The sequence below is a fragment of the Schistocerca gregaria genome, chromosome 3, assembly GCF_023897955.1.
Source record: "Schistocerca gregaria isolate iqSchGreg1 chromosome 3, iqSchGreg1.2, whole genome shotgun sequence".
Taxonomy (NCBI): domain Eukaryota; kingdom Metazoa; phylum Arthropoda; class Insecta; order Orthoptera; family Acrididae; genus Schistocerca; species Schistocerca gregaria.
Window position 1 is genome coordinate 167191484 of NC_064922.1, and position 26909 is coordinate 167218392.

At 47.1% G+C, this 26909-nt stretch overlaps 1 protein-coding gene and 1 non-coding gene across 3 annotated transcripts in view; one reads left to right on the forward strand and one right to left on the reverse strand.

Annotated features, from left to right (window-relative positions):
• LOC126355778 (tyrosine-protein phosphatase Lar) overlaps window positions 1–26909 on the forward strand; it is a 1814905-nt gene that overhangs the window by 913932 nt on the left and 874064 nt on the right. The window lies entirely within an intron of this gene.
• Trnal-caa (transfer RNA leucine (anticodon CAA)) lies at window positions 2105–2179 on the reverse strand. The gene has a single exon. It is a non-coding gene; the product is annotated as a tRNA-Leu (tRNA).

Here is a 26909-nt window from a genome sequence, read left to right on the forward strand (position 1 = left end):
GAGATCGAATGAAGGGCAGAGCCACGGGTCGTAACACATCTGAAATGTAACGTCCACTGTTCAAAGTGCCGTTAATGCGAACAAGAGGTGAGCGAGACTTGTAACTACTGGCACCCCATACCGTCACTCCGGGTGATACGCCAGTATGGCGATGAAAACACACGCTTCCAATGTGCGTTCACCGCGATGTCGCCAAACACGGATGAGACCATCATGATGCTGTGAACAGAACCTGGATTCATCCGAAGAAATGACGTTTTGCCATTCGTGCACCCAGGTTCATCGTTGAGTACACCATCGCAGGCGCTCCTGTCTGTGATGCAGCGTCAAGGGCAACCGCAGCCATGGTCTCCGAGCTGATAGTCCATGCTGCTGCAAACGTCGGCGAACGTTTTTTATGCAATCAGATAATCAAGTGCGCATAATGCTCGAAACGCACGCCTCAGATATCCATCGAACTAGCTCAGCGTTATGTAGATCTACAGGACCAAATTTGTGTACCCTACGATGAAAGCTCAGTGATGGCGAGAAGAACTATTACCATGTTGAACAACGCAGCATGCTTTACTTCGTATCTTAGAATCTTTTGCGTTTGCAGCTGATGGCCTGCCGCGGTGGCCGTGCGGTTCTGGCGCTGCAGTCCGCAACCGCGGGGCTGCTACGGTTGCAGGTTCGAATCCTGCCTCGTGCATGGGTGTGTGTGATGTCCTTAGGTTAGTTAGGTTTAAGTAGTTCTAAGTTCTAGGGGACTTATGACCTAAGATGTTGAGTCTCATAGTGCTCAGAGGCATTTGAACCATTTGCAGCTGATGTAATTAATTTTGAAGAACCGGAAGAATCATGCAGTCATAAATAAATAAACACGGTCTGGATCAAACTTTCTATTTACCGCCTACCGGTTTCAATCTGCTTCTGCAAAGCAGATTTAAACGAGTGATCGGCAAATAAAAAGTTGTGATTCATGTAATATCCTGCCCACTCGTCTGTTATAGAGTGCCTAAGAAGCTGTTTCTCGGCTCGCTAACAAGTGTTTTTTTTCTGTTTATTGTGATTTCATTCCCCTGCCCCATATGGGCAGGGGAGGGCTGTCAGCGGCATTATCCGCCGCTCTTCAGCCGAGTGACATGACAACTATACAAGAATAAAATGTTACATACAAGGCACTAATAAAGGGGGACATAAAACAGAGTAGGGGGAGATAATGGAGTTAAAAATACTCTGACATGGAGGCGTTCATGGGGGAAAATTTTTAAAAATATCGACATAAAGTAAAAAAACACAGTTGGCGATTCGTGGAACACAAAACAGACACTGAAGTCACACGCACAGGTTAAAAGTTGGGTACAATATTCAAAACACTCCAGAACAACACACTTTAATTAAACAACATGTAAAGCAAATGGTGTTAATGGAGTTAGTGGCAACGCCCTCGCCGGAGTGGTTTCATCGGTTCCCGTGAGATCACCGAAGTTAAGCGCTGTGGTCGGCACTTGGATGGGTGATCATCCAGGCCGCCATGCTCTGTTGCCATTTTTCGGAGTGCACTCAGCCTCGTGATGCTAATTGGGGAGGTACTCGATCGAATGGTAGCGGCTTCGGTCAAGAATACCATCATAACGACCGGGAGAGCGGTGTGCTGACCCCACGCCCCTCCTATCTGCATCCTCCACTGAGGATGACACGGCGGTCGTGTGGTCCTGGTAGGCCACTCGTGGCCTGAGGACGAAGTGCTTAAAATTTAAAAAAAAATTCTTACCCCTGCGTATTCTCATAGGGGTGTCGCAAGCGAATGGCGACATGCAGATACTTAATCTACTTCGGTATATACAATGTCAATGCAAGCGAAACAGTTCAGTTCATAAGTCACTGGTGTAGCGTTTGTATGACGGCTAGTCTTCCAATCCGGCCGCGGCTAGGCGGCGCGGTGCTTATATTCTCTTAGCATAGATTCCGCTCCAATCGTGGTGTCCTTGTCAGCGTAATATTGGCTGACGTCGTCTCACAGCCCTCTCTCCTCTCCTCTTCTGTTCTCGATCGTCGTACCGGCGCCTTTCGTTACGCCGAAACAGTCCAGACGGTGAAACTTCCTGCAGATTAAAACTGTGTGCCGGACCGAGACTCGAACTCGGGACCTTTGCCTTTTGCGGGCAAGTGCTCTACCAACTGAGCTACCCCAGCACGACTCACGCCCCACCTCACAGCTTTACTTCTGCCAGTACCTCGTCTCCTACCTTCCAAACTTGGTAGAGCACTTGGCCGCGAAAGGCAAAGGTCCCGAGCTCGAGTCTCGGTTCGGCACACAGTTTTAATCTGCCAGGTAGTTTCATATCAACGCACACTCCGCTGCAGAGTGAAAATCTCATTCTGGAATCCAGATGGTGTTTATTTATTATAAGAAAAGGGTTACGTTGCTACTGACAGTAGTGTTTGGCGTTCCTACCTTGTAGCTGCCGAGCTGGCAACAGTTTCCGCTGTGATTGGGATTGTTGCACTGTGTGGCCTGACGACTTTTTATGTGTTACCACATAAATACTATAATTCGTACACCGGAAAAGGAGATTTTAAAATCTTGAAACTGGTCGTGGTTTAAATAAGAATTAATACAATTGAAGCGGATCTCTCTAATTATATCCATCGATGACCTTTATCCGTAGCTCAGTGGTCAGTGTGTCTGGCTACTCTGTGGAGGGCCCAGGTTCGATTTCCGGTTCCTGATTCTGGCCATTATGTGCTAATGCCGTTACTACCTGTTGTTAATGTGTTTCTGATTCTCTCGAAGTTATGGAAACAGAACGACCGGTCCAGCCAACCACCCATAAGCAGAATTAAGCGAATTGCTTCCTGGCGACCACAGTTGGCCGACGGGTGCGCCCAGGAACTGATACGTTACACTGGGTGGCTGCCTTCATAACGTCACAGTCGATTTCGTTCCCTAATGATTTGCATGTTTAAATGTACTTTGGGAATTCGAGAAAGAAGAGTGCCCGTAGTGGCTCTCGGATGTTGTCAGCGCCGACTGTGGAGTACTTTAAAGTCTCCCGGAGAATGCTGTTCGCTTTTATTTCGGTGGCGAAGGCCGCGGTGCTCGTTACATTACCAGTGCGATGCCGGTGTAGCCGGAGTCGACTCTTTTGTCCGCCGGGCAGGTACGAAATCGAAGCGGCGGCTTTTATAAATAGGTGCGCGAGACGCTCGTTTGGACGACTTTATTTTCAACAGGTGTGCAGGCGGTGGAATCGTCAGTAGCGGTAATGAGCCGCTTATCCGGCGCGCCTTTTGAGACGCCCACGCGGGCGCGCTGCTGACTCGGCTGCCGAATAAGCCGGCCGTAATAGCCTTTGTTAGGGCGGAATCCGCTTGCCTTTGAGGCCATCTATCGGCCCTCGCCATCTCATTACCCTTTATTTCGAGGGTCGGCCGGCTTTTGCTGCCGCGGAACCTCCTTTCTTTTGCGACAAACGACCCATTCCGCAGCGCCGGGCGCCGAGGCGCCGTAACGGCGCGGCGCTGCGCGTCAGCGGATTAACCGCGCCCCCCCGTGCGTGCGTACACACACTCGCCCGCGGCCCGGAGTGCTTTGTTCTCCTCAGCTGGCCTCCCGTCTCCTCGAGCAGTACTCGCCACGCCTCGAGGTCAGCAGAAATGCACCACTTGCGGCCTCGTTTGACGCAGAATGGGGCCGTTGCTTAACCCGCTGTCACTATTAGACTATGATAGGTGTAGGCCTATGAGCGAGGTCTACCGTATGCAACAATCCAGCGCCACGATCCTCGACTTAATGTAAACTGAAGATGGAAGGGGAAGAAAGGGGAGGGAAGGGAAGGAACTACACACATCAAAAAAAAGTTTAGCACCACCTCGGATCCAAGAGTTGCGGAACCTGTGGAGAAAATTGGAATAGAGGACAACATAAACATTATTGTTACTTATAATCCGTCTTGATTGCAAAATTTTTATTCATGCGACCAGTTTCGCTTCATCTAGAACCATATTCAGATCTGATATTTCGCAGCATGTGAAAGTTGTTGCATTTGGACGGGTTACTCCTGTAACCGAAATGATCTGAAGATGGTTCTAGATGAACCGAAACCGGTCATATGAATAAAAATTTTGCAATCAAGACGGATTTTAAGTAACATTGCAAAATCACTGACTGCTGCTATCCTATAGATATTGTCTGTTTTTGCAAAATAAACGTCATTTCCGCCCTTTTTATTGCTTATGAAAACGAGACGTTGCATGGTGTACCACCATACAGCGAGACCTTCGGAGGTGGTGGTCCAGATTGCTGTACTCACCGGTGCCTCTAACACCCATTAGCACATCCTCTTCCATTGATGCATGCACTATTGGTCCAGATTGTCCTACTCCTCAATGGTGATTCGGCGTATATCCCTCAGAGTGGTTGGTGGGCCACGTCGTCCACAAACAGCCATTTTCAGTCTATGCCAGGCATTTCCGATAGGGCTCATGTCTGGAGAACATGCTGGCCACTCTAGTCATTCACAAGATACGCGCGATAGGGTTGCGAATTGTCGATGAAGACGAACGCCTCGCGAGTATGCTGCTGATATGGTTGCACTGTCGGTCGGATGATGGCGTTCCAGTATCGTACAGCCTTTACGGCGCCTTCCAAGACCACAAGCGACGTACTTCGGCCCCATATGATGTCCCCCCCGCCCACAAAAAAAGGAGGGAACCTCCATCTTGCTGCACTAGCTGGACAGTGTGTCTAAGGCGTTCAGACTGACCGGGTTGCCTCCAACCACGTCTCCGACGATTCCGACGATTGTGTGGTTGATGACATATGCCACACTCGTTGATGAAGAGAACGTGATGCCAGTTCAAAATGGTTCAAATGGGTCTTAGCACTATGGGACTTAACATCTGAGGTCATCAGTCCCCTAGAACTTAGAACTACTTAAACCTAACTAACCTAAGAACATCACTCACATCCATGCCCGAGGCAGGATTCGAACCTGCGACCGTAGCGGTCGCGCGGTTCCAGACAGTAGGGCTTAGAACCGCTCGGCCACCTCGGCCGGTAATCTGCCAGAACAGCCAGTGGCTTCCTTCAACGGAGACAGCTTCTTTTGAAAACATAGCCTTCTTAAAAAATTTTATATTTACCCTCAAGATTGAGTACACTATGTAGCCATAAATAATTACTCAGTTTATTCTTTGATAGGTACACTTTTGTAACTATGAAAAATTACATAACTGTTTTTTTTAGAACATGTGTGACCATATTACTTTAAAATAACTAAATAATATTTCTACAATATTAGCAAATAAAGCTTTTAAACACAGAAGTAATAACTGGATTTATGTTTTCAAAATTTTTTTACAAAAAGGTGTATTTTACAATCTTTGACTGAGATGAAGGCAGGTTTTTCATAGATGATCAATATATCACTATAAAAATGCTAGTCCCTCACTCGGTTTCGCCTCTCTTTTCATGCAAATTATGATATAACGGGTGAACTGAATCGTGTTCGCATGATGAGTGGAAAGCTAAAGACCATGCTAAAACATCTGGACAGAATATGTGAAACAGATATTGCGCATCTGCACGTTGCTTCAAATTGTGTGACTGGTGGACATCGCACATGGAACAGGAGAAATAAAATCATCAGTAAGTAGTCTCTGGTTATTACCATTAATTGCGTATCCACCCCGGAAATGTGTAACTAAAAATACAAGTATATCTAGACAGTAACTGTTCTCGAAAGAACAGATACTGTAAATGACCGTGCAGCTTTTCCCTGCCATGTAAGCAGGAGATCCCGGGTTCGAGTCCCGGTCGGGGCACACATTTTCACCTGCCCACATCGAGGTATATCAACAACACCTGTCGGCAGCTGAGGGTTTCAGTTAGTCATCATTTAAAAATACAAGGTTCGAATGGCTCTGAGCAATATGGGGAAAAATACAAGGTTTTCACTTTTTAGGTACTGGATAATCAAGGACGAAGGATGTTTTCAAATTGAGGCGGAGTTAATATTTCTCCACCAAGCAGAACATATGTAAAGCAACTGAAGCAAAATGTCCACGAACATAGACATTGTTTCTAATGTTTCCACCATGTTTCTTTCATTTCTGAGCTGCGAAGACAGTGACGGACGTTCATTGGGATCCAATTCTCGTTGCTGGCGCAAAGTTGTTACAGTATTTAGAATAGTGCCGAGATACACGTTTCCCGCCCATGCTTCAATTTCTCGTAGTTTGCCAAAGACCACTCACCTCGCTGGAGCTATCATCTATTTCCGTGAATCCTCCGGCCAAGTATACAGTTTGTAGGTTTGGCAAGTCTTCCGAGCGCAGTAATTACTCGAACCGCATTCCCCGTCGGTTAGTAATATGAACCATGTCCAAACTTTGAGCAACTACTGCGCGCCACGAAGGCGAACAAGTTGCGCAGGCGGCCGCGACGTGCGGTCGGCGCTGCGTGGCTTCAAAGGCCGCAGAAACGCTTGTAATATCGCCGGAGCGGCCGGCCCCCCACGCAATCGTAATATGCCTATTGGCGGTCGTATCCTCTTCTCGCAGCGTTTTACAATGCATTGAGCAGTTTTCAGTTGAAGGATTTCGCGTAACGTTCGAATTCCGCTCTAGTGTTTCCTGTAACCTGAAGCAATTTCGTGCGCTTTCCACCGTGTAATGAAACAGGGAATACAACAAATACAAAAAAATATTAATTCTAATTCGTGCTCTACGCTTATAGATTGACTGCTATCTCTGTTAGGAGAACCTCACAGAGAATTCATTTTAAATTTCAGCGAATCGCTCAGCATTGTGTGTGTGTTTGCGAAAGTAATTAATCATGTATTCAGACTGTGAATATCGTCGGTGCGCCGAGTGAGTAATTTGAATAGGTAACTGCGTTAGAGGCGAGATGCTGCATACAGCCATTTACGGCACAAAGTCAAATGTACTTCATCGCTGAATTTCTCTTATATGCATTGAATCATATAAGTGACAGTAGATGAAGTTGAGAGGATATGAAATTAAAAACGTCAGTAGCAACAGAAATTTTGTAGAAGAGAGGAATTTGTTCACATATAATATACACTTATCAATAACTGGGAATTCGAGTGGTAAGATTTTCGATCGGGTAACACTAATGGGAGTCTTAGGGTTCCCCCATAACTGCTTGAGAGGTCATCGTCTTTAATACATAACTTGCCTTTATTAAAGTCAAACGCGTTTTAAGAATAATAAACAGTAAAACTGCCTGAACAGACTGCAGAAAAACGACTTTTAAACTGCTGCCACTAATTATGAGCCACCCACTGTCACAGTATAGACAGCAAAGGTACATAATTTTAAAAACAATTAACAGTCACTGAAGAAGCAGCTACTTGTAGCCAAAAATCGCTGATGACATCTTAAACAAACAGCTGCTATTAATTATGGGTGGTGATTGGATAAACGTCACCTGGGGAGGTTCAAATGGTTCAAATGGCTCTGAGAACTGTGGGACGTACATCTGAGGTCATCAGCCTCCTAGAACTTAGAGCCACTTAAACCTAACCAACCGAAGGACATAATACACATCTATGCCCGAGGCAGGATTCGAAACAGCGACCGTAGCGGTCGCGCGGTTCCAGACTGAAGCGCCTAGAACCGCTCGGCCACACTGGCCGGCCCGGAAGAGAGAGAGATAAGGACCTACGGTAGCCGTTTATCTCGGATGGGATGGCCGTCGTCCTTCCTCAAGACACTGGACGGCCTTCACTACCGTGAACCGTCCAAATAACCTCCGTCTGTCCCGAAATTCTTATCCTTCTCGTTTCACGCCCTTCGCCCGTGTATTTGCTTCGGCACTGAAAATACCTATACTACTTACAGTTGCTGCAAGCGGTCACAGTTTTCGTCTTGAGATCTTTTGGGAACCAGATACTAAAACCCTGCCTTAGTTTCCCGGTCTGTTAAAATCGATGTAATTTTTAGACTCTCGTGCGGTTTAGCGACACCAAATATCCTTCCGAAATTCAGCAGTTAATTTTCGTATATTTGAATTGATGTTTCTGTTGATAATAATGGGACAAAATGTTTCATTTCAAAGTTTTAACGCTACTACATGACCTATGTGTGTGTTACGAAAAAACTGTAAGAAAATTGTACAGCTGCCTGTCCGTAGTTGCAACTGATACAGCACGGTAAGAGACGGTTCTTAAATTCCTTACTCTGACGACTGTTACACTCAACAAGTAACTGGAAATAATTCATCGGATCAATTTGTAGTGACACACACACACACACACACACACACACACACACACACACACACACACACACAGCGAGACAGAGTGAGAGAAAGAGAGAGAGGAAAAGAGGGAAGGGGGTAGGGTCAGCCTTGAGAGTACAGCCACAGAATCGGGCTCTACCAGGATGCAGAACGAGGGATTGAGATACATGACTGATAATAGACGTAGAGGGTTTCATTTATCCGGGTGACCTCCCAGGGTCATATTTTCGTTGTTTCCTCTAAATTACTGACTATGATAGAATATTTCCTTACACAGGCTGTGGTCGCTTCCCATTCCATTAGTCTCTCTCCAGTACACTTTTCAAACGGATCTTATGGTTAGTCTCTCGACGTCCACATCGAGCAGACTTTAAACTGGTAATCTTCATTCTCACGACTGCCACATGGTTCATCTCTTTAACTTTACAGGACACCTATAACTCTAAAGGAAGCCGCTACGTTCACAAGTTAGGTGCGTTGTATGATTTCCATTCTTACTCTCTAGTTGTGGTATCCTTTTGTTGTCTTTGGTAATTAGCACACCGCAAACATACGGCCGAGCTGAGTGGTTGCGCAGCTGATATTCCCCACTCGTGGATGCCCACAGCACATGTGCTGCGCTGAGACCACAAATTCGCAGCGTTTCACCCGTATTTTATTTCGGTGCACCGCAAACACGAATGCGCATTGTGCATTGTTTTATGTCGGCCGTGTACGGTTGGTATTTATTACCCTCTGTTTTTGTGTAGTTTTTGCTTTTCAGCCCCACAATTGCGATAGCTGTCGGATTGGTGCGTAATAAAAATTACTAACAACTCTCCTTTTGCGGTTTCAACTTATTTGTTGTTGAGAATCTTTTTTTCTGCCTACCTCTTTTCCAGTGTAGGTTTCTGATAGACAAATGAAGTGTGTAGTGAAGCCTACTCTAGATGCCGACCAGGCGTGGCCGAGACGCAACTGAATTATTCGCGCCGTTGGTGGCATGGCCCGGCCCACGGCCCACGGGATGGGGCGACCTCCTTTGGACGGCGTTTTAATTAAGTTTGCTCTCGGCGGCGGCGGCGGCCAAATGTTTTCATTTACCCGCCGGCGGGCGGCAGTTGGTGGTGGTCCGTCCGTCTGCACGCTCGCCTCGTTCCAGCGGCCTCCCTCCGCCCTCGTCAGTTTGTGGCCCGGAGTAGATGGCCCACCAGCTGGTATCAAGCACTGACGATGCCAGCTTATCGCCATTGGCGTTGACTAATTTTATGTGCAGCTGCAGTGAGTCAGTGACGTAATGCAGAAGCCCTTTCAATGTCGTTCTCAGGCACATCAAGAAGCAAAGCGTTTTGCAAAATACGTCTTTGCGACGAAAATTTACCGTGAAGCTTGTTTAACCAGAGCCTAGTATTGGCGTAAGAGGCGACTGCACGGACAATTTCGGGTTGCTGTACTTTCACGATAGCCCATTTTCTCCTACGTTCTCGCTTAGAGATGTGGCGCAGAGGTCAACGTACTGGATTCGATTGAACCCAAATGTTACCTTTGAAGGGATGGTTCAAATGGTTCAAATGGCTCTGAGCACTATGGGATTTAACATCCGAGGTCATCAGTTCCCTAGAACTTAGAACTACTGAAACCTAGCTAACCTAAGGATAGCACACAAATCCATGCCCGAGGCAGGATTCGAACCTGCGACCGTAGCGGTCACGCGGTTCCAGACTGTAGCGTCTAGAACCGCTCGGCCACTCCGGTCGGCCTTTGAAGGGAAGATAGCATTTTTTCCTCATTTCTATCCTAAAAATGGATTATGTATCATAATATGGTTTGCTGTGAGCGTGTGTCTTTGAGTGGAGTGTTACAGTCTACCTTTCAGTTAGCGAATGAACACTGGTCTTCGTCAATGCGATTTGGAGTGATGATGCGGTTAAGCTGTGGGAGACATACTGCACTTCCAATACAGAGTGTGTTGCGGTTTGAAAGATGGTGATGAGCGGTAGTTCCAGTGATGACTATAATGAAATGGATGTCGCCTAAAACTCAGAACTACTCGAAGTATCATGGAAAAATATGTTACAGCTCGTCAAGCTGGAATTTCTGGTTGGCGCAGCAAAAAGATACCAGGGAGCTACGACGTTTTCGATTGTTTTATGTTGTTCTTTCATGTAGTCCTCATTGAAAAAGTGTATGTGGGCCAACAAGTAAGGTCGAATCGTTTACGAGGTCTGGATGGATATGCATGAAATGTAGTGTCTTGGTGTTCTTATCGTAACTGGAATTTACAAGTGAAGAAATAAAGGTATCAGTTCGCTTTGGAGGATTGACAATGACCGACCACTGTTCAGTGAAATTACACTGAAGAGCCAAAGAAACTGGTACACCTGCCCAATATCGAGTAATGTCCCCGCGAGCACGCAGAGGTACCGCACCACGAACAACGCAATGGCACAAAGGGCGGCCTCGACACCATGGACCAGAAGACGCTATGCGACAGTCTAAAGAGAAAAACAAGGCACTGGTCGTTGGTGGTTTTCTTGAACATGATCGATGTATGCGTTGTGAATGCATACATAATTTGGATGATGCTGGCTACCAATAAAAAAATGAGACATCGTACTTTCCTTATCAATTTGGGAAAGTAGCTAGCAGGGATAAAGAAGTCGATGGATTCATTAGTACTCACGGACCCAGGAAGGCCTGTGAAATCATCAGCTAAGAAAAGCAGAATATCTGCATACTGTGTAGAGAAAAAAGAAATTACGTGTTATAAGTGCACCAAACCTGTGTGCTCAGAACATTCTCTTATTGTCTGTAGACCCTGTGCAGACTTTCGGTAAGAATGAAAGCTACCAATAGTAATATAAAATGCGTGTTCCTTTTTTAAATTTAGACTTCAAATAAATAAAAATATTTGAAAAGTGTCCATGCCTCAAAAGTCGTTCACATCATAAGTAGTCAAAATAGTTCCAATTTATGTCAGTTTAAACAATACGAGCCTGAGAGACTCGACAGGTAGGCAACGCTGTACATATTATCTGGTAAGCAGAGTGATACTCGATAGTCGCTTTTCCCACACACTTCGCGAATAGAACAGAGAGGGGTGAAAATGTTAATGTTACCAGAAATACTCTCCGCCACACACCGTAAGGTGGCTTTCGGAGTGTAGATGTAAATGCAGATTTAGGAAATAACTGCGCCGGTAATGGGAGCAGTAAATCAATAAAGGAGTTCTGGTATCGGATCCTGGTATGTAAATGACGCCGTGAAACTCGGTTGCGCCCTTGTTGGCATTCGAGAGGATAAGCTTGGTGCTGGCACTGTGTTTCTCCCGTCTTCTCATCCAAAATAACACAAACACAACAGTGCACTCTGTAAGTGCTGATTACAAACGTCAGCACGACTCAAGCAGACACCCGACACTTCTTACACACAAACAAAATGGTTCAAATGGCTCTGAGCACTATGCGACTTAACTTCTCAGGTCATCACACATATCTTCACATCACACATATCCATGCCCGAAGCAGGATTCGAACCTGCGACCGTAGCGGTCGCTCGGTTTCAGACTGTAGCGCCTAGAACCGTACGGCCACTCCGGCTGGCTTACACACAAACCTCCAGATGTCACACACATCTATCTTGTATGTTGACAGAGTATCAAACAAAACTCCGATTTAGTTCGTACTATGTACTGTCGTCCAGTAGAACAGGCATAAACGGCAATTAAAAATAACACCAGAACTACGGAACACAGGATAAGCGTAACTGAGAGGAACTGCTACGTATAGCTTCCGAGGGGAAGTTAGTAGTGCGTTACATAGACATACCACGGGTCCTGGGTTTAGCTCCGTATCGTGACAATTTTTTTTTTTTTACTGTATTATGCGTGAAAGTGTTATATAGGACTATTAATACTTCCTATCGTGTGTCGCAATTGTTTGTTTATTCTTCTGTTCTGATTTTTTATGTTTATTCTCTGAAACTACAAATGCACTAGCTGTTCTATCACGAGTGGTGTGTTTTCTGTCTCTCATGTCCGACAGCACACTACGACTGTCTGTACAACTGCGCTCTATAGGTTTGGTACTTTCAACTAATGAATCGAAAGCAGATGCCAAAAGAACAATGCTACCAACCCCAAAAAGTCAAAATTGCCTGTCAGGGAAATGTTCTCCATTAACAGTTTCATGCGTAAACAGTTAAAATAAATTCTCATCATTTGACATTCAACGCGGGACTTTTTTGCAACGATCTCACACACTACCAAACCACCGACGTGAGATCTACAAAACTACCACCCACAGATACGATCTTCCTGTGCTCCGTAGTTCTGGCGTTACTTTTAATTACCGTTTACGCATGTTCTTCGGGAAGATAAATTGTTCGCATGGCTCTGAGCACTATGGGACTTAACTGCTGAGGTCATCAGTCCCCTAGAACTTAGAAACCTAACTAACGTAAGCACATCACACACATCCATGCCCGAGGCAGGATTCGAACCTGCGACCGTAGAGGTCGCGCGGTTCCAGACTGTAGCGCTTAGAACCGCTTGGCCACTCCGGCCGGCCTACGGGAAGACAGCACGTAGCACAAACTAATTCGGTGTTTTGGTTGATCCTCTATCGACGTGCGACGTTTGGTATCGATCTGACATATGGAGTCCCGTGCGTGTCTGACATATGGAGGTTTGGGTGTTAGCAGTTTGGAGGGAAGCAAGTGCAATGTGGAACTTCCACAACTGCTCCCAATCCTGGTTTCCTGCCTCGCCCTGTGTCTCTGACGAATACACGATGGTGCTGCGACTCTAACCGGGGCTATAGTTCGCCTTGTCGGGTAAAACGTTCTCTCGCTGAAGTGATTTGAGTGAGGATGCTCTCATTGGCAGATGAATCCCTCGAGGCTGGGTGGGCCCTACACACACACACACACACACACACACACACACACACACACACACACACACACTCTGTGCAGTTGTTTTTGTGGGCGGCGTGGCCCTGGCTGCTTGTCTGTTTTGCAAAGCGGGGTGGCCTACGAGACGCTGAGAGGAGGAGAGAGGGAGAGGAGAGGAGAGAGAGAGAGAGAGAGAGACAGATGCGAGGCGGGGGCCCACATGAGTGATGGCCGCCCGCACTCGAGGAATGAAACACGGAGCGGAGGAGACGGATGCGTCCGTCCTCGCTGATTGGTGCGCCCCTTTATCACGGCATCGCTCACGCCTTTGTCATCGCGGCGCGCGCGCCTCTGATCCGGGGAGACGCCGACACCTACCTGTCACAACACAATCTCTCCCACTGCTCGCTGCCATCCGCCGCCTCCGATAACTTTCTACAACGTAATGTTCCTCATCCATCCTTGTGCTTTCTTTCTGAGAAACGTAGCAAATATCGGGCAAAGATTTGCAGAAAACCCTCGACATAAGTATACGTAGTACGCGTAAATAGGCTGGCACACCTTAAGTTACTAGACCACACAGTTGCCAATCACTGGATAATCGCTAGCGTCATACCGTTTTTTAGTCCAAGCATTTCGTTCTCGGTCTTCCACTCTTATTCTTTCCTCTTGGTTCCTGTACACACTGTATTGTATATTACCTGTCTTTCTCACAATTTGCGCCATTTGACATTGTCGCCAGATAGACAGATCCTATGAGCGTGTCTTGATTTCTCTTCACTCTTGCTTCCATTATCAGCCGGTACGTCAGAACTGCCTCTCTGATGCATTTACTTTTCCCAAAGCCAAATTGATTGTCATCTAACAGATGTGTAAAAATTTTAGGATGTCACGTCCGCCAGTTATGCAAAACACCGTTTTTCTCTGTACCCAAACATGTTTCGGCACCACTGTGGCATCATCTTTATGTAAAGAAACGATCTGTTGTTTGAACTAAAAATGCACATTATTTTATGATCATTTAACAAAAATGTTCATATTGCAGAATAAATAAAAACGAAAATCCACTAATGGTGGCACAGTGGTGCTGAAACATGTTTAGGTGCTGAGAAAATGATTCAAATGGCTCTGAGCACTATGGGACTTAACATCTACGGTCATCAGTCCCCTAAAACTGACAACTACTTAATCCTAACTAACCTAAGGACATCACACAACAGCCAGTCATCACGAGACAGAGAAAATCCCTGACCTCGTCGGGAATCGAACCCGGGAACCCGGGTGTGGGAAGCGAAAACGCTACCGCACGACCACGAGCTGCGGACCAGGTACTGAGAAAAACGGTGTTTTACATAACTGGCGGACCTCACATCCAAAACTTTTAACTGCAGACACGGCCAATACCAGGAACTGCAAAATAAAGTGATAGATAACAGATGCGTAGTTTTCTTTTTCTCTCTTTTATACATTATTCTTGACGACAACTTCGATGCGAGAGCTATTAAGCTGATTGTGCGATAATTCTCGCATTTGCCGTCACTTAAATCCTGGTAATTATGTGGATGATGTTTTTTCGGTTGTGTGGATGATGTTTGTCGAAAAGTCTGATATCGCCAGTGTTATATTTTCTACACACTAACGTGAATCGTCGTTTTGTTGCTACTGCCTCCAATGGTTTTACAAGTTCCTGTGGAATGTTATGTATTAGCTTCTGTTTTACTTGATCTCAAGTCATACAGTTCAAAAAATGTTCAAATGTGTGTGAAATCTTATGGGACTTGACTTCTAAGGTCATCAGTCCCTAAGCTTACACACTACTTAACCTAAATTATCCTAAGAACAAACACACACATCCATGCCCGAGGGAGGACTCGAACCTCCGCCGGGACTAGCTGCACAGTCCAGGACTGCAGTGCCTTAGACCGATCGGTCAAGTCATACAGTCCTCCTTTAAATTCTGATTCATGTAGTAGATCCTTTGTCTCTTCCCCATCGACTCTTGTTTCTTCTTCTGCTACGCCCTGAGACAAGGATCAGCACCATACAAGATTGTCCGCTGACGATAGAGTTGTGTGCAGAAAAGCGCCGTCGTTGGACAATCGTAAGGAATCGCAGAAAGTCTCGGACAAAATTTCCAACTGTTATAATAAATGACAGTTCTCAAATGTGGATGAATGTAATACAGTGCGTTATACAAAGCGAAAGAACCTTGTAGCATCTGATTACAAGATAGCCGGTGAACGTCTTGAGCACTGCACAAGTATTTACGGCTGATGCTAAGCAGCGATATGAAATGGGACGATCATCCAAAACCAGTGGTAGGGAAGGGTTCTGGGAGAGTGCGATGCATTTGCGGAAGAAATCGATTACAGGGTCCTAGTGCGACCAATTCTTGAATAATGTTGCAGTGCTTGGGGCCCTTATCATGTAGGCGTGACAACGGACATTGATGTTAGTGACGTCGTAACATGTCGGTGTAGTCCGTACCTAAGTGTAACAGAAATGCTCGGGGAAATAAAATGGGAATCTTTGGAAGAACGACGTAATCCTCGTGAACCGTGTTGGCGAAATTGAGAGAACCAGTACTGGAACATTTCTTTCCAGCCATTATGCTGTCGCCATAGTATATGTCGTTTAGTGATGATGGGAAAACGATAATATGAATTGGGGAACGTGCAGTGCCATATAGACTGTCACTTCTCCCCCGCTCAGTCTGGGAATCGAATAGGAAAAAAATTGATAATGTTGCTTTATAGTGGTATGTCTTAAATAATGGCGTAAACTCATACACTTGAAAGTACACGATATTAGAAGCTGAAAAGATAACTGTGACCCTTCGGTTACCAGCCGCCAATGACTTGATTCTGTGTAAACATCATCCTTGTTCGGAAAAGGTAACAGTATTATACATCATTAACGAAAGTTAGTAGATATTCTTTGGTAGTAGTGCAGGTGTTTTTAATTAACACTTAGATGACTGTACTGGTAGCGGTAGATGTTCAAAGTGTCGTTCTCTTGCCCGCGTGCAGGCAGGTCTCTGCTCAAATTCTTTAACAGTGTTAACCGGTGTAGCGTTCTCTACACTTTTTAGGTAGCTTCAATCAAAGAAATCTATAGGGTTCAGATCAGGTGATCTTGGAGGCCACGGTGCAGGTTCTCCTCGTCCAATCCATCTTTCGGTATATCGGCGCATTAGATGTCGTCTCATCGTAGGAGCAGAATGTGCTGATGCTCCTTCATGGATGGACCATATCTTCTTGCGTCGGTCTAAGGGAACGTCCTCAAACGATCCTGGAAGATGATGCGTCTAGAACCGAAGGTAATTCCGTCCATTGAGTTTGTGTGGCAACATATACGGCCCAAGAAGACATGCAGCTAGTATCGCTAATTACACCTTCAGTGAGAACGTCGCCGGTATGGAGACTGATGCACACCGTGTGGGTTGCAGCCTAGAGCGCTCCAAACGCGAGAATTGTGATAATTAAACACGCCATAACGAGTCAACCGTGCTTCATCTGCAAATAAAATGTTACTATCACACATGGGTCGCCTACACCTTGTTCTTGCATCCACGGACAGAACGTTAGTCTAGAACCAACGTCCGCCTCACTAAGATGCTAAACTCGCAGGTGGTAAGTGTACATCGCACTGCGATTCTCGATACACTACTGGGACTCATTCCAGGAATTCGTGTCGCACGTCTCCTTGTCCATATTCCCGGAGAGTGTTCGACTGCTTACAGCGCCAACTTCAGACAGAGGGGTAATTTGTGCAGATCTACCCACTGTCGCAGCGTGTACAGAGTTCCCAGTTTCTCTGAGGCGTTGACACACCCTTGTAAACGTTCGACTGTAGGGGTGCCTTCGGGCAAAACGTTCGACTGTAGGGGTGCCTTCGGGCAGGGCATGCTTGTTCGTACAACCATCCAGCCTCCCGCCCATTGCTGTTAGCCCTAGCACACATGAAATGTATCCAGAATGAGATTTTCACTCTGCAGCGGTGTGTGCGCTGATACGAAACTTCCTGGCAGATTAAAATTGTGTGCCGAACCGAGACTCGAACCCGGGACCTTTGCCTTTCGCGGGCAAGTGCTCTACCATCTGAGCTACCCAAGCACGACTTACGACCCGTCCTCACAGCTTCAATTCTGCCAGTACCTCGTCTGCTACTTTCCAAACTTCACAGAACCTCCTTTCATCCAGGAGTGCTAGTTCTGCAAAGTACACAGAAGAGCTTCTGTGAAGTTTGGAAAGTAGGAGACGAGGTACTGCCAGAACTGAGGCTGTGAGGACGGGTCGTGGGTCGTGCTTGGGTAACTCAGATGTTAGAGCACTTGCCCGCGAAAGCCAAAGGTCCCGAGTTCGAGTCTCGGCCCGGTTCACAGTTTTAATCTGCCAGAAAGTTTCATGGAATGTATATCCACATACTCCTTGTTACTGTAATGTGTCATGTTCCCTCCGACATTCGTGCACCACAGATGACTCTCGGTAAGTAACTGACATGAGGGACACTTTGACTGTGTACGGTGCTGTCGTTCCCATTCTGTATACAACTCCACTTCTCGAAAATGTAAACAAAGACCACATCACGATCAGGGATGACTTGTTTAAACGTCACTAGTGGCTGGTAACGACAAACTCGCAGTTATCTCGCCAACGGTTACGGACGTATGTTTATTGAGACCTTTTTGCTTCTAGTAACGCGGATTTTCAATTGTATGCGATTTCGCCATTAATTGTGATACACTACTGTTGAGTGGCTTGCAGAGTAATGTACGTGTAAATAAGGCGCGTCAGTAAAAGCTGCAGTGTAAATACGCTTTCCCACAAAGTGAACTTGCAAACGCTCGTTACTGCCTGCTGCCCAGTGAATATCTTGGCGTCTGCGGCCAGAGGCATCCACGTATAAGCCTGTCGGCAGCTGGCCGCCGACGAATAAGAGAGCGCGCCATAACGTATGAATGAGGCGCTGTTTGCGCCGGCCAAGTTGCCGCCCGGCGATTACTCATTTACGAGTGTCGCGGCGCGAGGCCGGCTGCATACGCGATGAGTGTTTATCGTGCCGGCCGCTGGCGAGCTAATTGTGTGCGCCAGGGAGGACAGGTCAGTTTTAAGCATTCCGTTTGTAGCTCGGGCGACACTCTTTCGGCGGACTCGTGCATGTTTATAAAGCGGCTTAAGTTTGCAGTCCCCAGGAACCGCAAAATCTGGCGCCTCTCTCGGGGAGGTAGTTTCACTGGATGCGAGCGCTGTTAACGCAAACAGCCTGCAAGCAGGAACACGCTTTTCCGGTTTTGCGCGTGCTACTGGGTGCTGCTGTGACGTTGAGGAACCGAGGATTTTGTGCACGCCTCATGTTAATGCGGACCTCAGTGAAAGATAAATTAAAGCCTCCGCAAAGGGAAGATTCAGTGCCTGATGCGCAATGTTTGCTTTCATTGCGCACGTTGACACTTTTTCTTCGTGAAATATGGGTGTTGTGTCGTAGATGTACATTTTGAGCGCATACGACAGTAATGAGTGCGTGTCTAGTGTTGTTTTCTCGTTTTTATTGTGGTTGCTTCAAATAGTGTCAAGGCACAAAGTCTCGTCGCCTCCATACTAGCGAAATTGAAAATTCGTGGTAAGGTCTTATGGCACCAAACTGCTGAGGTCATCAGTCCCTAAGCTTACACACTAGTTAAACTAACTTACGCTAAGGACGACGACACACACATACATACACACACACACACACACACACACACACACACACACACACACACACACACGAGGGAGGACTCGAACCTCCGACGCCTGGAGCCGCGCAGACCGTGACAAGGCGCCCTAGACCGCGCGCCTACCTCGCGTTCTACGTCCGAGGCAGACGCCATCACACAAGTATGAGTTAAAGACCTCAGCTACACAGGCGTCCCAAAAGATGCCTCATACGTCCTGTTTGTTACGACTTCAAGCTGCATTACACGTCGTGTGAACCAGGGAGCGAGCGTCTCATGCGCAAACACGCATTGGACCCGCCATGTTAGTTGGCCAGCAGCCACACATCTCTATCTCTATAGATGCATCTGCCCATACGGATAGGCAGCCCGCAATGCCTTGAAAAGCCGTTCATGAGATGTTCATGTTCTCCTCCTCACTACACACAAACTATTAGTCCTACAGAAAAAATTAACATGACCTTTTTGTGGGAAATATAATGCACGAGGGTCATCCCAAAAGCAAGGTCTGCTATTTTTTTTTATAAGTACATAGACCTGTTTATTTCTACAATGGTTTATATCAGCTTACAGATTGAACATTTAGGTATTTTCCGACATAATCACCATTCTTGTCCATGCATTTTTCTAGACGCTGTTGCAGTTTTTGTATGCTCATGTCATACCAGCTCGCCGCCATGCTGTTCAGAAAGTTATGAACCTCTTCTTTCACCTCGTCGTCGGAGCTGAATCGCTGGGACCAAAATTAACGCTGACAGGTACTGTGAGACTCTGAAAAAACTCAATCGTGCAATTCAGGACCGGAGAAGAGGAATGTTGAGCAGGGGCGTACACAGTCTCCATGACAACGCTCGGCCACACATCGCTCCGCAAACCGTTGCTCTCCTGCAACAGTTTCAGTGGAACATAATTACCCACCCACCCTATAGTCCTGACTTGGCACCCCCTGACTGTCACCTGTTCCCTAGGTTAGAAGAACTTTTGCCCAGAAAGCGATTCAGCTCCGATGAGGTTTATAACTTTTTGAACAGCATGGCGGCAAGCTGGTATGACATGGGCAAACAAAAACTGCCACAGCGTCTACAAAAGTGCATCGACAGAAATGGTGATTATGTCGAAAAATAGCTAAATGCTCAAGCTGTAAACTGATGTAAACCATTCTAGAAATAAACAGGTCTACGTACTTATAAAAAAAAGGAGACCTTACTTTTGAAATTATCCTCCCAGTTAGATTTTGTAGTGGGATGCATTTTCGGTGGAGACCACGCTTTTCGAGTTATTCAAGGAAAACGCGTTTGAAGATTACTGTTACACATTTTTCTTGAATAATTCGAAAATTTATCCTAATGTAAAATGACTACATTGAACTTCCAACAAAAATATCCTGTTCATTTTTGCTCTTGGACTAATAGTTTCTGGATAGCGAGCTAGAGAATATGAAAATCACGCGCGTGTTGTTTGGAGGAGTTGCGGGTTGCATAAAGCCCATGGGGAGGGCAGCTGAATCATTATGTATAGTTCTACACGGCCTGACAGGAAGCGCTTCGACAGAAAATGTCACGTCGATGACGAGGTCATTAGAGATGGAGCGCAATCTCGGACTGCGGAAGTAATCGGCTGTATCACTTTTCAAAGTAACCGCCATGAGCAGTCACATAAGCAATTTAGGGAAAACTACATTTGGGCGGCCGGACACAAATTTAAATACGCGTCCATTGCCCCACCACCGAGCCAACACCCTGCGCGTCTTCGTACCATTACTAGTGAATTTCTGTCTTACTCTGATCGCGCATTAAGCGACGATAAAATGACTGGTAACGTTAAGTTTGGTTGAAACTTCATGCATATCACTATTGCGCTTCCTTGACACCTCCTTATATCCTCTGTTTTCCTCCCCAAGCTTATTCGTCGATTTGCTACGGACATTAGTTAAACATTTTCTTCGGGTAATAAATCGTATGTATTCCGAGTATGGTTGAAATTGCGCCATGCTTACCAGAGTCGTGCCTTACGTGTACTTCGTATCGCCACCAGCATTCCTAGGCTTTTAAGGCCATCGGGACTGTCACTAGTCAGTCCAGCAGTTGCGAAAACTATGCTTTCGACACTGATATTTTTTGTTTTCGATCATTCGCTCCTTCAAACTTCTATCTCAACCGTATAGATACTAGGTTTCTTTTACCCCAACAATATATTTTTCCAGATAGTACGTCATAAGTGCAGCTGGTTTGTTTTAAAGTTCTTTTGGCGTTCCAGAGGTACACTGTAACACATATACACAGATGGCTCCATTTTTATGTTTACATGTCATTACTTTATTGTTTGTAGTGCCTAACTGCGACGGTGATATGTTGTCATTGTATCGAACAAAACACAGACACGAATAAATTTCAAAAGCAGGAACTAAAAAGATGTCACTGTACGCTGTCGGAAAGAAACACGCGACACCCTCAAAGGCTGTATTCAGTGACACCTGGGTGTATATAATATATGCATAGTGAGCGGTTGGTGATTCATTTGTCACGCACACCGGCGATCAAATGGCTTGAGGAAAGCTTGTCTTTGCACCCTCTGTTTTGATTGTGCAGGCAGTAACTGTGCGGAGTTTACAGGTCACCAGTGTTTGCAACATTCATTCTAGGGTAATGGACTATCGTCAGGTTGCTGCACGTGTTGGGCTCGATGTGTCGATGGTGTCTCGCTGCTTTCAGCAATGGTCTGTGGAATATTTCCACACCTGTAGACCAGGTTCTGGACATCTGCGTAGTGCTGATACACGTCAGTGTGGATGCGTTGTGAGAGCAGCAGTGGCCGACCGAATGTTATCCAGAGACGAAATCTTGCTAGAAGTTGCACCTGCTACGTCACCATGGACCATTGGGAACCGTCTACGTGTAGCAGGATTAACATCGCTTCTGCCTAAGACAAGGTTACTACTGATACCACGACATCGCCAAGTATGGCTACCATGCTGTCATGAAAGAGCTGACTGGAGAGTGGATTCCCGCTCTGTTGTCTTCCGTCATGAAAGCAGTCTATATCTAAATGCCAGTGTGTATGTACACGGATGTTGCGTGGATCTGGTGAGCTGCCTATGTCTCCCCAATGCTGCTGACGTTTCTTCTTCGAGAAGGTGATATAATTTTCCAACAGTGCAATGCACGTCTATATACGGGTTCTGTGTTGCAACGTGGTCTTCGTCGTAAACGGAAATGACCGTTTGTCGTCATTGGCCGGGAGGCCCCTTACGGGGCAGGTCCGGCCGCATTGGTGCAGCTCTTATTACATTCGTCGCCACATTGGGCGACCTGCGCGCCGGATGGGGATGGAATGGTGATGAAGACAACACAACACTCAGTCCCTGAGCGGAATCAAACCTGGGCCCGTAGGACGGCAGTCCGTCACGTTTACCACTCAGCTATCGGGGCGAACTGCTCTTCGTGGAGTACAAAAAAATGGCTCTGAGCACTATGGGACTTAACTTCTGAGGTGATCAGTCCCTTGGAACTTAGAACTACTTAAACCTAACTAACCTACGGACATCACGCACATCCATGCCCGAGTGAGGATTCGAACCTGCGACCGTAGCGGTCGCTCGGCTCCAGACTGTAGCGCCTAGAACCGCACGGCCACCCCGGCCGGCTGCGAACAGTGAAGAGAATATAAGGCTTTTTAAATGTTTCGATGTGGTTGTGGAGTGCAGCTCGAAGGCTCCTACGAAGAGATTGATTGGCGCAGGCCGGGGTGGAATGTCCACAAGCTGGGACGTTCCCTGAAGAAATTTCGCCGCAGAAAGAGGTGCGCTTGATTTCCTCGCCGGTGCCGAGCAGAGGGCGCAGAAAGATGTCGGAAGCGCTCGGGCGCTCACACTCGCGGCTGTTTGCGCAAGAGGCGGGCCCGGGAGCGGCGCCTAGCTGTTTGCGCGCCGCAATATTCCTGAGAGTATTGACATTCGTCGCATGATTTCGCGCTTTCCGCCCGGCCGGCGGCGGCTGCTGGCTGCTGGCTGGCGGCGGCAATCGATTAGCAAACACGGGTGTTGCGCGTTTCCCACTAATGGCTACGCCTCGGCTGTCCAAGTGTCCCGGGTTCCATACCTGCAGTGGGACTAGGAGGCAGCTTGTAGGGTAGGCAAGAAGCAGCGTGGATGTCGACCTTACGGTAGTAGAGAAGTCAATAAAGGCTGGTCACATTGGCCCACTTAATTGTCGACTCATCTGTTGCGCTTAACTCGTTATCGAAACTAAACACCGAGGAGCTTTCGCCGGCCGCGGCGGCCGAGCGGTTCTAGGCACTCCAGTCTGGAATCGCGCGACCTCTACGGTCGTAGGTTCGAATCCTGCCTCGGGCGTGGATGTGTGTGATGTCCTTAGGTTAGTTAGAAGTTAAGTCCCATATCGCTCGGAGCCATTTGAACCAACCTGCCAAAGTGGAACAGGTGGGAGAGGACGGAGAGGGGAGGGTGAAGATGCCAGTTGCAGAGTAGATGTGAAGGGGGAGGTAAGAAAGTAAGGGGGAGGGGTAGGTGAAGCCGGGGGAGAGGGGGGAGGGAGGAAAGGAGGAGGGATAGAAGGGAGAGAAGGTGCCCATGGAAAAAGGCACAGGGGGTGGAAGGGGAGGATCAAAGTTGGTAGGAGGGATAGATGGAGGGGAGGAAGGTATATCAGGGAGGGGGAGTTGGCGGAAGCCACCTTGGGCGAGGGTATGGAGAGTGGAGAGATGGAGAGCAGGTGGGATATCAGAATACAGGCGTGGTAGCGGACGGGGGTGGGAGAGGATGGGAGAGACAAGCGGGTGAGGGGGATCAAATTGACGGGAGGTGTCGAGGATCCGTTTCCGTTCGAGGAAAAGGAGGTGGTGCGGGAACGGAATGAGGTCCTACAGGATCCGCATGGAGGAGGGGAGGTGGATACGATAGGCGAGGCGGGCACATCGCGTTCTAGGATTTGAAGGGATTTGTAAAAGGTAGGAGAGTCTGAGATCCAGGCGGGGTGGGCATAGCAGAGGATATAGAATGTTGATCGGGAGTATACCATATTAAACGATATGGAGAGCAGTATGTCAATGTAACGTAATGCGTCGCCACATCATAAGACGTGGAGCACCGACACTATCGTGTTCGACAATCCTGGGTTCTTCCTCGTATGGCGAGAGGTGGGAACATCTGGGAAGGTTGTAGCGGAAAGTACGTGAGTCTGGGACCAGCGTATCGCTAAGACGTAACGAGCCCCCGGGCCGTAGCAAGTGCGATGGGTAAGGTCGTGCGCCGCGCACTCGGTACAAGCAGAGGGCGCTCGGCGCTCGGCGCACAGCGGCGCCGCTGTCGTCGCGCTGTATTATTAACTGCCCGCCGGGAGCGCTGCGGCTCCCGACTGCGGAATGCGTCCCTGTCCTCCCACTGCCCGCTGCTCATGCATACTCCTGCTTATGCGCCGGGGCGGCCGCACGTCCCAACGTACGCGCTCCTACCAACTTACCTTCATTACTAAACTAGCGCAATCTTAGGCACATACGTGTGGGGATGGCTAGTTTTCTATTATGGATTCAGTATGATGACAATCTACATCTACATATACGTCTACATTTATACTCCGCAAGCCACCCGACGGTGTGTGGCGGAGGGCACTTTGCGTGCCACTGTCATTACCTCCCTTTCCTGTTCCAGTCGCGTATGGTTTGCGGGAAGAACGACTGTCTGAAAGACTCCGAGGGCGCTCGAATTTTCGTGATCTCTTCGGGAGGTATAAGTAGGGAGAAGTAATATATTCGATACCTCATCCAGAAACGCACCCTCCCGAAACTTTGGCGAGCAAGCTACACCGCGATGCAGAGCGCCTCTCTTGCAGAGTCCGCCACTTGATTTTTCTAAACACCTCCGTAACGCTATCACGGTTACGAAATAACTCTGTGACGAAACGCGCCGCTCTTCTTTGGATCTTCTCTCTCTCCTCCGTCAACCCAACCTGGTACGGATCCCACTCTGATGAACAATACTCAAGTATAGGTCGAACGAGTGTTTTGTAAGCCATCTCCTTTGTTAATGGACTACATTTTCTAAGGACTCTCCCAATGAATCTCAACCTGACACCCGCCTTACCAACAATTAATTTTATATGATCATTCCACTTCAAATCGTTCCGCACGTATACTCCCACATATTTTACAGAAGTAACTGCTACTAGTGCAACTAGTAGTATCATATAATCATACAATAAAGGATCCTTCTTTCTAAGTATTCGCAATGCATTACATTTGTCTATGTTAAGGGTCATTTGCCACTCTCTGCACCAAGTCCCTATCCGCTGCAGATCTTCCTGCATTTCGCTGCAATTTTCTAATGTTAGAACTTCTCTGTATACTACAGTATCATCCGCGAAAAGCCGCATGGAACTTCGGAGCTGCACAGTGGCTCGTCTTCCACACTGGGTCTGCTACTAAATACGTCATATTCTTCCCGAGGTCATTCTCAGACAATACGCGGCAGGCTGTACTTGTAGGGCTACTCACGTTCGATAATCGTATGCAGTTGTTGTACTTGACTCGGCGCTCCTGCCATTCCAGCGAGTATAAGGAGTTTCAGTTCTTTACAATGAAAATTAAGCTGAAAGAATGCCGCGTGAGTCAAATTAGGTAAAAATAAAAACTTGGCCAAGTGCGAGTAGGAATCTGGCTCTGACGTTTCTCTAAGAACTTAATTATGTTTATATGAAGATAGTAACTGTTCTCGAAAGAACAGATACCATTGATGACCGTGCAGCGTCTCTAGAATAAATGATAATTAACTGAAACCTTCAGCTGCCGACAGGTGTTCTTCATATACCTCGACTGGGACAGCTGAAAATGGGTGCCCCGACCGGGACTCGAACCCGGTGTCTCCTGCTTAAGTGGCAGACGCTCTGTCCATCTAAGTATGTATAGTGTGATATCGATAGCTACGATGCCACAACGTAGCTCCGCGGCTGATTCATCCCATTTTCATCAGGTGCAGCCAGCCAGGACACTTCGCTTCAACTTCGCACCACCTTACAAGTTATGTAACATGTTTGCATATGTTATCCGCTAGTAAAGGTGTTTCAACTGTATCTAAAAATGGTTCCAATGGGTCTGAGCACTATGGCACTTAACATCTGAGGTCATCGGTCCCCTAGAACTTAGAACTACTTAAACCTAACTAACCCAAGGACATCACACACATCCTTGCCCGAGGCAGGACTCGAAACTGCGGCCGTAGCAGTCGCGCGGTTGCAGACTGTAGCGTCTAGAACCGCTCGGCCATTCCGGCCGGCAACTGTATCTGCAGTACCGAGAGATTAGTCCCTTTTCCTGTTCCTGTTCCTTACTCACGCGGAGCCTCGCAGGCGGGATACAAAATATAGTCCATCCATCCTAGGAACCGAGAATGTCAACGATTTTTGCCTGTTATAGATACGAATACTGGCAAGATATCGGTCCCGACAATTCCATGACCGTATCAAAATCCATACAGTGGTTCCTCGTGTTGTGGTTGTATTCAAGAACATAGATATCGAACTAGAAAACCACCTTCACCTCAACCACACTAAATACTCAAATACTCTTGTGCAGTGAAGAGCAGACGACATGCTGTTAACCGAAACATCTATGCAACGAAAAATACCAGCTATCTGAAGATGGTCAAGGTAGCCTGAAACCTGTTGGCCGGTTGCTGTGGCCGAGCGGTTCTAGGCGCTTCAGTCTGGAAACGCACTAAGGTCGCAGGTTCGAATCCTGCCTCGGGCATGGATGTATGTGATGCCCTTAGGTTAGCTAGGTAAGTAGTTCTAAGTTCTAGGAGACTGATGACCTCAGATGTTGAGTCCCATAGTGCTCGAGTCATTTGAACCATTTTGAAACCTGTTTGTTCAAAAATTATTTGTGGCTGGTTGCGTCATTTACCAGCAATAGACAATTATTGACTAGAGCGACACTGTGTGTGCCATATGCTCCCGTGCTCCCGTATGTACAGGGCTGGTCTTCAAAGGACGTAGGCGCGTAGCAGGCAACTCCTTATGCTTGTGCGGACGGTGGTCTGAACATCCTACTTAAGGTTAT